The 13,565-nt window shown below is 49.4% G+C and overlaps 1 pseudogene; it reads right to left on the bottom strand.

Annotated features, from left to right (window-relative positions):
* Window positions 1-263: 263 nt before the first annotated feature.
* Window positions 264-11,905, bottom strand: LOC136518566 (putative disease resistance RPP13-like protein 3; annotated as a pseudogene).
* Between the last annotated feature and the right edge of the window lie 1,660 nt (window positions 11,906-13,565).

Here is a 13,565-nt window from a genome sequence, read left to right on the forward strand (position 1 = left end):
AGTAAGTCACGATATGCAAACTAACTCACATATATGTGTTCTATATACTATATTATCCAAGGACAATTTTCTCCACTTGAAACGAGTTTTTACAATGCATGTCGAAATCTCACATGATTCACCAAACGAGAGTATTGCAATTGCAATTCAACCTAAGCCAACTTGACTGGAGAATTGGGTAGGCTGATACTCAGCTTTGTCCCCAAGGTCTTTGTATATAATACAATAAGATAAGAAAATACATTGCTCACTATCCAATTATGTTTTTTGAATAAAGAAGAAGAGAGATGGGGAGGGAAATGTCTCACCCACTAGCAACGTGCATATTTATTACAAATAAGGAAGTCCTCAATGACTTGAAAACACTAGTCTCAGATATATAGATCTCAGGGAGATCTGACGATGGATGGTGTACACATAACTGGATGGGTGCATAAAAAATCAGTTCCATTTGACTGAATATGTGTCTAGAGGCCAAGCAAAATATTTAACTCAATCTATCATCGTAGGCCAAGCAAGCATTGCCATGTCAACTCATCGGCTGATCAGACACTCGGTTGGCTGTCACCACCGCTGCTGCTGACATTACTAGGTGGACGTTGTTCTGAGGAGGTGTCGCTCCCCACTTGTCCGTCGTCTGTATCCAACGGCTCTAGCACATAAACTGCACCATCGCTCATGCCCACTGCAATCTGGTTAGGCTTCCGAGGATGTGTTGCGATGACCGTGGGATAGACAGTTTCACTACCGCTGGAAACAAGAGAGGCAACGAAAACAAGACGTTTGTTACCAGAATTGAAAGTACCACTCAAACAAAAAACAGAAATTGCGTGAAACTCCACATACCTGGATATTGAAGATGGTACGTAGGCAGCGGGTGCTATCCAGCACTGTAGTGTAAGAGATTCTGCCTCAAATATTCCAATTGCACCATCACGAAATCCAGCATAGACCAACAAACAACCAAGTGAGTACACCGCACTTGAAATTGGAGCAGGGAGTGCATCTCTTGGGTACCACTGCATTAACAAGTTATGGAAGGTCAAATATCAATGTGTAATGTGCTTATTACAATGCATCGATACGATTAGGAGCATTCGACAAGCATGATGTAAATCATGTAATATGTTAGTACTCCAACTCAATAGGGAAGACAACATATGATTACTAAGAGATGCAAATATATTGTTATGAAAATGTTGTGAATGACTTACCGAGCACAAGCATTCCAACTGCCAATCATAGATCACTAACTGACTCTCATGAACTACTAAAAGATGTGTTCCATCATAGTGAAACTGCACCATTGTATCACCAACTAAAGCACCGGAACCATTAGATGGATGTTTGATGTATCTTGATTTCTTCTTCTCCCAACCATCAATGCTCCAAACACATAGCTGCAAATTTCATTTCATTGCAAAAAAAACAAGAAAAGAATGATTCAGAAAGAAACAATACTGTATTTTTAGATATTTATACCTTTTAGAAAGTGGAGTGTATTTATAGATCTTTATATATTTTAGAAAATGGACAAATGGATGGTATGAAATGCGACTAACATAATGTCGGGGGAGCATACCCCGGTTACCCCACAACGCGGCTTACGCCGGAGGAAAGCGCACTTCGTGGACCAGTAGGCCATGGCCCATCATCCTCATAGCGCCTCGACCACTCGCTCCACACGACCACGCAGTCGGGTCAGGATACGAGGCACGACCTCGACCATCCTGGGCCTAGGCTGACCGTCAATGGATAAGACCAGGGGAGGTTGGCGCATTCAATGCGCCTGCCACAACGAGACATGCACGCACCGCACACCCACTCAGACCAAAAGGACGACGACCACCCAACGGACCTTGGGGCCTTAGGATGCATCGACCACCCTTTGGACCGCAGGGTCTTGGGGTGAGGCATCACCCCTCGGACTGCTCCCCCACCAATTCAAAAGGCAACTCCGTGGCCAAGCAATGTCAGGATATGGCACGGGACCGCTAAAACACTGTATGACTCGACGGGTAGGTGTACGGCCATGCTTGCGACAGAGCGCGGGTCTCACGTCCTAGGACTTAACTACTCGGAACTAGGAAAATAAGTTGACCCCCGATGCCTCGCCGCCCCCTTCATGATCAGGAGGGCGGCCAGTCAGTAGATGCCCCCCCGGGGGAAGCAGGTGCAAGGACGAAGGCCACGACTCGCACTATGCGCCCACGTCCCATAGGACTACAAGAGGACAGCCATGACCGGCACTGTGCCGCTATGGCGCACCATACCTCGACGTGGAGAACAGGAACCCGTGACGACATCCAAGCATGCAACATAAGCTGGGACAAGACGCAGAGGGCCCACGGACCGTGCTCGGCAACCGCTGCCCTCCCCTTGGGCTCTCGACCACTAGGGGCGGGGGAACCCTTTCCTTTCAATTGTCACTCGGCCCCCGGAAGCATATAAGGGGAACCGGGCCTTCATTCTAGCGGACGGAAAAAAGAAAACACTCTCTCTGGCTCTGGAGGGATCGATCTCTCTCTCTTGAGTCCTCTCCCTTCTAAACCTACACTTACGAGCACCCCCATTGTAAGCTAACTGAGCACTTGAACCGAGAAACACGAACTCGAACCCCTCTGAGACTAGACGTAGGGTTCCGGCCGGAACCAGTATAATCTCCCCATGTCTTGAGTGCTTCCATCGATTCCTTGAGCTGCGCGACACTAAATTTACTGGTCGGTTCACAAAACACTGACACATAACATTTGACTGTATTTAATTCAGCATCCCTTAAATTTATAAGCAAAAACAAAATCGCTAGTCCTAATTTTGATATATATTAGAATTCACACCTGAGCATCAGCACCTGAAGATACAAGCACCCCCATTGATTGCGAAAATGCTAGTCCAGTTATCTTTTTGTGATGACCCGTGAGCACAGTTGTAACCTGTGCAATTCAATTAAGATAAGTTGATATTTTGGCACGTTGATGTTAAATATAAACTAAATGGTAATTAGTACACTAAGCATAATATTTCACATCGGAAGAATCCATTATCATTAAAAATTCTTAAATTTTTAAATGTCGAGCTAACAACATATGTATGGTTTATGAAGGTTTTTTTGGGTCATATACCACGAGGTACTTACTACTCTTCATATTGTTGACGGGAGCTACCACAAAGTTGCTATTTAATATGTGTACCTTGTGGTATCTGCTCAAAGCCCGCAAAAAGTACATAATTTGTTATGTCAAAAAGATCATATGTAAAACAACATTTACAATCTCATGATCCTAATACATAAGTAAAACATGCGGGGATATATAGTCTGAAACGAGAGCACATTATTTTACAATGGGTACATTACTGCATTTCCAGTGAGAACCATATATAATGAGTTTTGCCAATACTCTGAGATTCATGGAAACAGGGGATGATAGATTCACGTTTAATACTCACTTCGCCTATACGGACATGGTAGATTTGAATTGAAGAGTCCTCCCTTCCAATAGCTATGAGGTTATTGTATAACGGGTAGAATGCAAGGAAAGTTGCAGCAGGTGGAGGTGCCATGAAAGTAGTCATGACCTATATACGAGAGATTGCACAAGATCAGTGAAGCCAAAGAAAGGCCATGGTGCAACTACGAAATAAAAATTATTTTACGGAAGTTGTCATGCATGATTTGTAAGAGATCAATCATGGAATTAACTATTTATTGTTATAGACAACTGAAGAAGACATACCTTGAATGTCATCATGTTGAACAATGAGACTTTGCCACCAGAAGCAGAAATTAGATAGCTGTCATTTTTTGATAGTGCAGTGCAGGCTATTGCTTCTTTAGGGTCATTGCCATCAATGGTGTTGTTTGTCATTGGAATGCCATTTTCCGGTTGCCATAGCACAGGTGGAACAGATTTGGACGACTAACGAAAAGTAATGATGGATGGTTTTTAGAAAACAACCAAACAGAACTACAGTGTTGAAATCTTAAGCTAGTGGTCCTATCTAACCTTGCCACGTGGATTCTTGTCCCTGTGCTCCCATTTCCACAGCTTATGAACAGCATTGGAGCTGAGAGCCAAAAGTGCCACCCCATTATTTGTGTACAACAAGCGCATAACCTACAAAGAAAACAAATAAAACACAATGCTTATCAGAATTATATACTATTCTGAATATGAACATAACAGTCTTAAATTCTACCGAATTGTTCGGTGTGTGCTATGTCATGAAAATCATAAGCACACGAACAGATACTGATGTGTGATATTCCTTTCATTAATTTAAATGGAAGATGTACATGCAAACGTTGCTGAACATACTTTGCTTGAAGATACAGTCGGATGTGGCATACGCAGTATTTGAATATGTCCTGAGCCAGCGATGTCGTCTGCCAACTTCCAGGCCTTGGTTACTAACTCAGGGGCTTTGCTAATTTCCATACAAGCCTACCATTTGTTCGATACGGTTAGCAAATAAATACAAATATATTGAACTGCAAGGAAAAAGAAAAAAAAGCACGTGCATACTCTGGCCACTCATGAATTCCCTGTCATCATCATAGAAACACAACATACACATTCCAACCAAAACAAAGATACAAGCTTTCTTTCAAAAAAACAAAGACAATATTCCCTTTCCGAGGATGAGTCGGCTCCCCTAGGGTTGGCGACCCCTAGCATCCGCCACCCACCCCCCGCCGCCGTTGCCACCGACCGCCATCCCGGCGCCGGCGGCCCCCTCCCCCGCCTCTCCCCCCTCCCCTACACCCTCCTCGAGCCCCACAAGTCCAGCCAGCGACGCAAGCCCGCGCCGTGCCCCCAACCCGACGCCGACGCCGCCAGTGATCCCCTCCCCCTCCCCTTCCGGCGAACCCAGCCCCCACCAGCCGAATTTGCTGCTGGTCGCGGGCGCGGACACAGAGGCTGTGCGGCCGCCACCTCCGCCCGCGAGGCCCGCTCTGCCGCCGCAGGGGACGACTTCCCCCCCACCTCCCTGCATCCGCGCACCCCTCCTCTCCTCTCCTGTGCGCGGGCGCGCGTGAGCACACGGCACGGCCACCGACGCCGCCCACGTCGGGCCCCTCCGCCAGCGTCCCACTGCATGGCCAACCCCAACCTCGCCGCGTCTGCGCCCCATCATCGCCACCGCAGGCCACCTCCCCGGTGATGGCGGGCGCCTCCGATGGGAGCCTCCCTGGACCGGCGGACCCAACCAACTCAGGAGCTGGCGCTGGAGCACCCTGCCCGCCCCAGCCGTCGCCGACGCTGGGCCCCACCACCATGGCCACCATGGCTGGCGCTGGGATGCCGCCTCCAACGCCAATGACGCCGCGCCCTACCACCGTAGCCACCTCCAACGCTGGAGCGCCTCTGTGGACTCCCTCCCCGTCCACGCCGCCGATGGCGCCGGGCCTCTACGCCACGGCCACCACCTCCAACTGCAGCTCCATTGAGCCCGAGCCACGGGATCCGGCTCTGGAGCACCTCCGTAGATTCCCTCTGCGTCCCCGCCGCCATCGACGCCAGGCTCCATGCTCTCACCCGCCGCGGCTCCGTTCTACCCGTCTTCGGGAGGGCGCACGAAGCGCCGTCGATGGGCTAACGACGATGGCGACGAGTTCAACAACGATCGCCCCACAACCTACCTGGAGGCCGCTCATCGTCCTGTGAAGCCGGCCGCAGTGTCCCCCTCCCGTGCTTAGACTCGTTTAGTCGTGGTTCTACGGCGCGGCGGAGCGGACGCTAGACAGGGACCTGTGCGATGGCGGAGGAAGCGCAGTCGGCCACGCCCCAGCTAGTGCACGGCTTGCCTACTCAGCCAGTGGATGGTCGGGTCCCTTCCCGCCATTGCCTCGGCGCCTGCAGACGGGTCTCTGCCCCCAACGCCGACGGGTGGCGGGCGATCCTACCCCAACAGGAAGCGGGACCTACGGCTGCCTTGACTAAACCTCGGTGCGGAACAGGTCTGCGTGGATAGGCTCAGAAGATCCCAGCATAGCTCTGCGATAGATGTTTCAACTACCTCCTACTCGCACCGAGTAGTGACCTTCCGATTGCCACATCGTTGCCTGCGCTGCCACGGATTCTGCCACCTCGCGAGGGACTGCAAGCGATCCAAGTCGACGCCGAAGGGTGGTGGCTTGCCTCGCCGCTCAGCTCGTGTCGACAACACACTGGCCTCCCAGCACGCACCCCTCGGCAGTCCACCGACCTCGGATGGGACCGCGCAGGGAGTCGTGGGGTGTGCCGATGGCAACCGTTGATGCCGGAAATGACGCTGGCGGCACAGGGGTGTCGCGGTGATGGACATCAGCATGGGCGCGCCTGCCGACTATGCCACTGCTTCAACTGCCGCACGCGGCTTCCTCGAACCAGATCCGCTAGCGAAGGCGCTGTGCGAGGGCGCAAGGCCTCCCGTTTGGCTTGTCTCGGTCGACCCGATGCTGGACGAGCTTGCCGCCTCGCTCGTCGAGAGCCGACCAGCAGTCACACAAGTGCCTAGGTGCCGGCATGTTGCGGCAACCGTCTCTCAGGAGGTTCAAGCTTCGGTGGTGGACTCCAGTTCTCCGGCGACGGATCCCCAGAGCACGACGGACCTGCCTCCGTCGTCGCCTGTGCAGGGCATGCCTCCATAGATGGAGCAGCCCGTTGTCGTGGGTGCTATGGCGCCAGGGGACGACAGTGAGGTCTGCACACCTAGGTTCGAGCCGGCCAAGCACATGGCGAGTACTTCTATGTTGACGCTGGACGGCCATTCGTACGACCAAGCCACACCCGACCCTTCTACGTCGACGAAGGACGGCCAGCCGGATAGCCAAGCCATGCTCGACCCCAGCGATGCGACGCCCACGCCGCGCGAGGCCACTCAGCGTCTCGCACGGTTTACCGAGGAGGTGCAGCTCAAGTGAAGGTCGCCCTTAATCGCCACTCCACCATGGTAGAAGGCGGCAACCAAAAGGCCCCTGACAATCAGGAGCAGACGGATTACCGCTCAGTCGCTGGCGTAAATACCGACCTCGAAGCGGGGCAAGGTACTCCTCATGCAGAGGATGGGCATCGTGCCGTCGGCAGCTACAGTTCATCTGCGTCCAAGGGAACATACGACGGCATATTCGTAGGGAACTTGACGCCGAGCCAAGTGAAGGCTCTGGACGAGCTGTTCCCAGCGACCAACAACAGGGCTGGTAGAAGAACGTTCTTCTCGGATGGCGGAGTTGGGTCGCGCAACTAGCAGCGGAGACGTCCAGCTCCGTAGGTTGCTGCGGTGCTCTTAGTTCGGTTGTTTACCATTTATGTAATATCGAGGTTTGTAACAGTCGGCTAAGAAGGTCCAGTCATGCTGTAAGACCACCTAGCGCGCTCATCAGAAGCGTGTCATTTGTACGGTTAAACTCTTCTTATTAATTACAATGATACGCAAATCTTTTGCGTATTCGGAAAAAAAACTGAGTGCTTTTCCTTGCATTTCTAATTACGTTCCTTCAGTAGTTAGACACCACAATTCATAATGTTATGAATGAATCTGCCTTGAGCCACGCAAACACGGCCAACCGGTTGGCAGACTATGGCATTTGTGAGACAACACAGCCAACTTGGTGACATGCATGCATGGCTGTTTGGATCGGAATCTAAGCTAGGCAGCAGATCCAGCCGCTGGTGTTCAGAATCTGAGCCAAAAGCAAACAGGCCCCACATGCATGCAAGCGAGAACAAGGCAATCGGGATATTTTTACGTTAACTATCGTGGCCCACCCACCCTTACTTAATACGGAGTAACTATTTATTTAGATAATCTATGTTGCCTGGAGTACTGTGTAGGAGAACCCGATTGAGCTAGGACTAATGATAATTCAAAGGAGAGGAGCTAGCTAGATTTAGTCCTGTACCACTTGAACCCCGTAGGTACTGTATGTATGAGATAAACATTTTATTGTGACCATTATAAAGATAGAAAGACAGGATAGATAGGAAGTAATAGTTAATCAGAGCCAGTAGCATTTGAAAGCAAGTTCAAATGTGCATGCATGATCAGTTCATCATACCCAAGGTTTAAAATAGCGGGCTATTACAAATAGCGGTATCTTTTTTTTAGAAGCTATAAAGCTATAGCGCAGCTATAGCGGAGCTATGACAGATAGCGGTTTTTAAGAAAACTATAAAAAAATCAAATAATTATTTCATAAAAACACAAGAATCGTGAAAATTACTAAACACAAATATGTTTTCAAGGCTTTAGGAGTCTAGGGAATATTATTTAATATGGCATTATAGCACAATTTGTGAGACTCAAGTGTTCAATTTTCTAAAAGATCGACTTAACAGCAAAAGATAAATATATAATAAGTAGATTGTCACTCTAAAAGCTAAAGTTGAAATAGCAGCGTTATTTTAAAGACACAGCTAATCAATTTAGTGACTTTAAAGCATAATAAAGTGGTTATAAATGGCGTAGCGGAAAAATAAAAATAGCATAGCGGGAGCTCTCTCCAGAGGCTATAGTGGCACTATAGCGTCGCTATAGCCCGCTATTTAAATCCATGATCATACCTCTTGGTAGCGTGAGATCATACATTGTACCCTGTTGGTTAGAAGGGTGGGATGTTTTGGATGGACTGCGGCCGCGTGCTCCAACGCAGCCTCCGCTTCCTTCACATCCCACATACTGGCACCTCCACAGTTCACTTCGGCTTTGACTATCTGGAGAGAACTTCTTCCGAGGTTCTGGAAGCCAAGCAGCTTGTCAAAACCAAGATGCAGGTTCTCGTCTTTTAGGGACCGCACATGGACAACAAACTGAAGGGATTCAAGACTTGGCACGATAGTATTATCAGATGGTACCCTGCTGCGGTTGCACTCGCTGCCGCGCAGATCAAACCAGATAAATGGACCGAGTATCTTTAAGAATCTCAACTTGCGGAAGTAGCCAACACCTTTATCTGTACGAATCTTTATGCTAACTACCGACTTGGTGTCATGGGATTTCAGTCTGAGGGAACTAAGCTCTGGCAGCTTGGCAAGGGTCTCCATGTCCTGGTCTTTCACAACTCCCACTTGCACATCCAGATAGGAGAGGTTTGGAGCAAGTGACGAGTTAATCCACGCCGGCAGTGCAGAGAACTCGAAGCAGTCCAAACTCAGCAAACGGAGATGCCGACAGGACACCCATCCTGCATCGCTGCTCTCCCAGTCCTTACTTATAGAATAGTTTACAATTTGAAGTTCCTGGATATTGTGCAGATGGCCCAGGGACTCCAGCAAAGCACTCTCAATGCTCTCACTCCTAACAGAAATCCTAATCTTGAGCACCCTCAGTTCCTTCAGCAGGCCCAGCTCCTCCGCAAACTGCATTATTATAGCATCTTCACCTTCACACGATATAAGTAGCTCTTGCAGTGACGTGAGCTTACCGATCAAACCTGCCGGCACTCTTGTTGCCCAATAATAATCAGCTCGTAGGCAAACAAGTTGCGTCAGATGTCCCACCTCCTCCGGCAGCTCCTTTATCCGGTAGTTCTCTAAATCCAGTGTTTGCAGAAACCTCAGATATTTTACCTCCCTAGGCAGCTCAGCGATCTTACTATCTAGTCTGAGGTACCTCAAGTGAAGTAAACTCCCAAGATGATTCTCCGACACATCTTTGATGCAGTCTTTGTTGAAAACAGAACATCCTACCATTTCTACTACACGTAAAGATGGGAGGCGTGGGCATAATGCACAAAAATCACACTCACAGGCAAAAATGGATCTCACTTTCTCCACAGCGATGTTAGCCAGCTGGCCAACGTTGTGCTCTTCAACACACTGTAGGGCTAACCTGCGAGAAATGCTCCCCTGAAGTTTCTGTCGCTCACCACCATTCAATACAGTGACAAAATTTTTTTCACTCGATAATTGATGTATCAAATCAAGAACCATATCATGAACTGAGCATGCATCAACGTACCCTTCATATTTTGTCTCCTGTGCCTGGATCATGTTTCTATTTATCAATTCATTAAAGTACCTCTCCCCAAGCTCAAATAATCCTACCCCTGCTGCTGCTGCTTGTTCCTTAGAGATGAAACCTTCAGCGATCCACATCCATATCAATCTATTTTTCTCTATGATACGATCTTCTGGAAATACGCTTAGATACAACAAGCAAGCCTTTAGATGTGAAGGCAGATCATAGTAGCTAAAAGACAATATCCTTCTGGTATTATCTACGTCATCATTGCCTTTATGCCCAAAACCAATTGAGTTGTAGACGTCAGACCAGTCATCTCCTGGTTTACTGGCCAACAAACTGGCTATTGTAATGATAGCAAGTGGCACACCGTCACATTTCTTCAAAATTCTTTCACATGTCTCAGCCGAAAGACTATCGAAATACTTCCCTTCACCGTCATATATTCTCGCGTACAATAATTTTTCAGAGTTATCATGAGAAAGTGGTTGTATTTTGTAAGCTTCATCAGCATATGCGGCAACTTCAGAAATGCGTGTAGTGATCACAAGTCTACTTCCACAATTACTTTCTTGCATAGCACATCTGACTAATTTCCAGGTCTTCTTGTCCCATATATCATCAATAACAATCAAACACCTACATATTCACAAGACAGTACAAGAAATGGTAAAAAAATATACGAGACATCACAATTTCGGTTATGTTCCTTTCATCATTTTCCTTTATTAAAATAAATAAGATATAAAGAACCAATAATTGTGCAGCTACATAATCTGAAAGCGGCTATAATTATTGTTAGCAATGAGCCAGTGATGAGTAGCAATGATTAATGAATCGGTGATCATATTAGCTCGTACCTCTTTTCCTTGACGAATTCGTTGAGTTTGCCCATGAGCTGATTTTCATCCAAACACATTAATTTGGGACGAGTGTAAGTTTGCTCATCAAGGGCTATGAGAATGTCTCCAAAGGCTTTCTTGATGTCAGGATTCTGACCCACTGGAACAAAAGCCCGGCACTCGAAGTGCGGTTTGAGGTGGTCATAGACAGCTTTGGCAAGAGTGGTCTTGCCTAGCCCTCCAAATCCAACGATAGAGAGGACCTTCATCTTTGTAGTACTAGACAGATCCACGTCACCATCCCCTAGGGACAGCTTATTTATGAGCTCGTCCCTTGGTCCCTCAATGCCAACAAGCTCCGTCGCCCTTTTGTATAGATTCAGGATGCGAGGGTCGATAGTGTTTGCAGCTACAGGGCTGGCGACAATGCTGTCAAGTGTGTACCTGCCTCGCCTTGTTGCCACCTCCTCAAGCTTCTCTTTGATGTCATCTATTAGGCTAGAGATTTTGTGGCGAGCCTTGCTCTTCTTGAACAGCCTGCCCGCCCTTTTCAAGAGGCGCAGGAGCATGTGTGGCTCAGTAGCCTCATTAGGGTCTTCAACGCACACCAGGAATGTGTCGACGATGTCTTCCATATCGTAGGATGCCTCCCTGACTTCACTCGCCCAGAGCCTGACCAGCTCGTCGAGCTGGTCCGGTGGAACATCGCCGATCTTGCGGAGGACGGCGTGCACCACCGTGAGCTCCCGTGAGAGAGACTCGATCTTCTTCTTCACGCCCTTTTGCAGGCCGTACTCCTCCTTGAGCAGCTCGCCCAGCTTGGGGAGCAGGCTCCCCATCGCCCCCGCCACCAGCTCCATGGCCCGCAAGCTCGATGGGGATGGTGGCTCCTGCACGCAGCAGCTTGGTAAGTGAGGACGATTGTGTTGGTGACAAGGTGAGCAGCATGTCGTGGACAGAGAGGGACGAAGGCCTACCCAGATCGAGAATGGCCGCCTGGTGCTCTTGGCCTCAAGCAGAAGGTCGTCGGGATCGTCGTCGGGGAAGCATCAGAACAGTGGGAGCTTCACGCCTTCTCCCGCCGTCCAGATCCAGCCCCTGCTCTTGACTCTGGATGTGGAATGACAGCCACATGACAAGGGCATCCGCAGTGGTTGGCACCCAAAGAAAAATATAGTTGTTAGCAGTGTTCTACCGGGGCAAGCTGCAGAGCCGGAGCTAAGTTGACTCTGTCTGCATTCTTTTGTCTGCTTGAATAATCTGTGTCCAACTGTCCATCGTCATGCAGTGCAAACAAGAGGCAGCACGTTCAACACAAAAAAATAAATAATTAAAAAAAATAAAAACTCTGCCTCCTCGGTGATGTATCGTTGACCTCGAAAACTGTAAAATTCGTACGATCGGTTTAAGTTGCAAGTACATTTTATAAGTAAAATAATTGGCGGTTGTGTTGTGTGATAGCTGTTTATTTGACATAGTAACATACGTGAGTGCTAGATACATATCGTCTAAAAAGGAATTATGTCATTATTTGTTTATTACTGTAGGAACTCATGGTTGATACATGCCTTTCTGTGTCGAATTGTGCTGAGTGATTGTCAGGAAATGACCGGCTTTGGCTGAGTTTATATATTAGCCACTCCGTGTGTGCGCGCACCATGTCTCTTGGCTGTGTTAGTGTGTGTGGGTGTGGAGCACAGAGACGAACGACGGTAATGAAGAAGCTCAAGTAGAGACGGATCGTGCCGATGGACTGGGAGCGGTGAAGGACGGACGTGAGGCTTAGAGCTACTATAGAAAACATACTCCCCCGTCCCAAAATATCTATCGTTTTCACTTCCCGAGAAACAATTTTGATAAAATATATATTTAAAAATATTAACATTTATGGTACACAATTAGTATCATTGGAAAGATCTTTGAATGTAGTTTTTAATAAATTTATTTAGAGATACAAATATTACACGTATTTTCTACAAATCGAGTCAAACTTGTGGCACGAAAATCAAAAGTGACAAATAATTTGGGACACAGGGAGTAGTTATTAGCAGGCATCTGTGTGGCCGAAACGCCGGATGCGGAATAAGGCTATCTCCAACGATCCAGACCCAAACCGGATACCATACCATGGTTTAGGTCACGCACAGTAGAAAGGTAGCGTACCCAAAACTTTCAATCTCCAACAGCGCGACCGACCTCGAAGCTTCCTACGGCCGGATCCAACGACGCCGCGACGGCGTCCACGGCCGCCCCGGTCTTCGCGTCCCCTCCCCCTTGTGCCTCGCCCTCGCGCAACCCCGGCCACGCCCCGCTCCCGCCGCGGACCCGTCCCAGCCCTCGGCCGGAGTTCCTCTTTCCCTCGGTCGAGTGCGCGGGAGCGCCAGCGAGCACCTCCGCCCCTCCCTCCCGCCCTCCAGCGTTCCCTCCCTGCGAGATCCGGAGGTGCTCCCAGATCCGGCGAGGCAACCAAGACCGGTGACTCCGGAGGTGCTCCCACAGCGATCTCTTCCGGCCCCCCTCCCTCTCCTTCTCCTTCTTCGCGCCCGCGGCTCGGCGGAGCTCGCGCCCGTTCCCGGCGGAGCTCGCCCCCGTGGCCCGGCCGAGCTCGCGCCCGGATCCGGCCCCCCTCCCTCTCCTTCTTCCCCGAGCCCGGCGGAGCTCGCGCCCGCGTCCGGCCCCTCTCCCTCTCCTTCTCTTTCTTCGCGCCCCTGGCTCGGCGGAGCTCGCGCCCGCGCCCTGCCTCGACTGCTCCTACGGGCCCACCATTTGCGTCGTCTCTCT

This window comes from Miscanthus floridulus, chromosome 17 (assembly GCF_019320115.1).
Source record: "Miscanthus floridulus cultivar M001 chromosome 17, ASM1932011v1, whole genome shotgun sequence".
Classification (NCBI taxonomy): Eukaryota; Viridiplantae; Streptophyta; class Magnoliopsida; order Poales; family Poaceae; genus Miscanthus; species Miscanthus floridulus.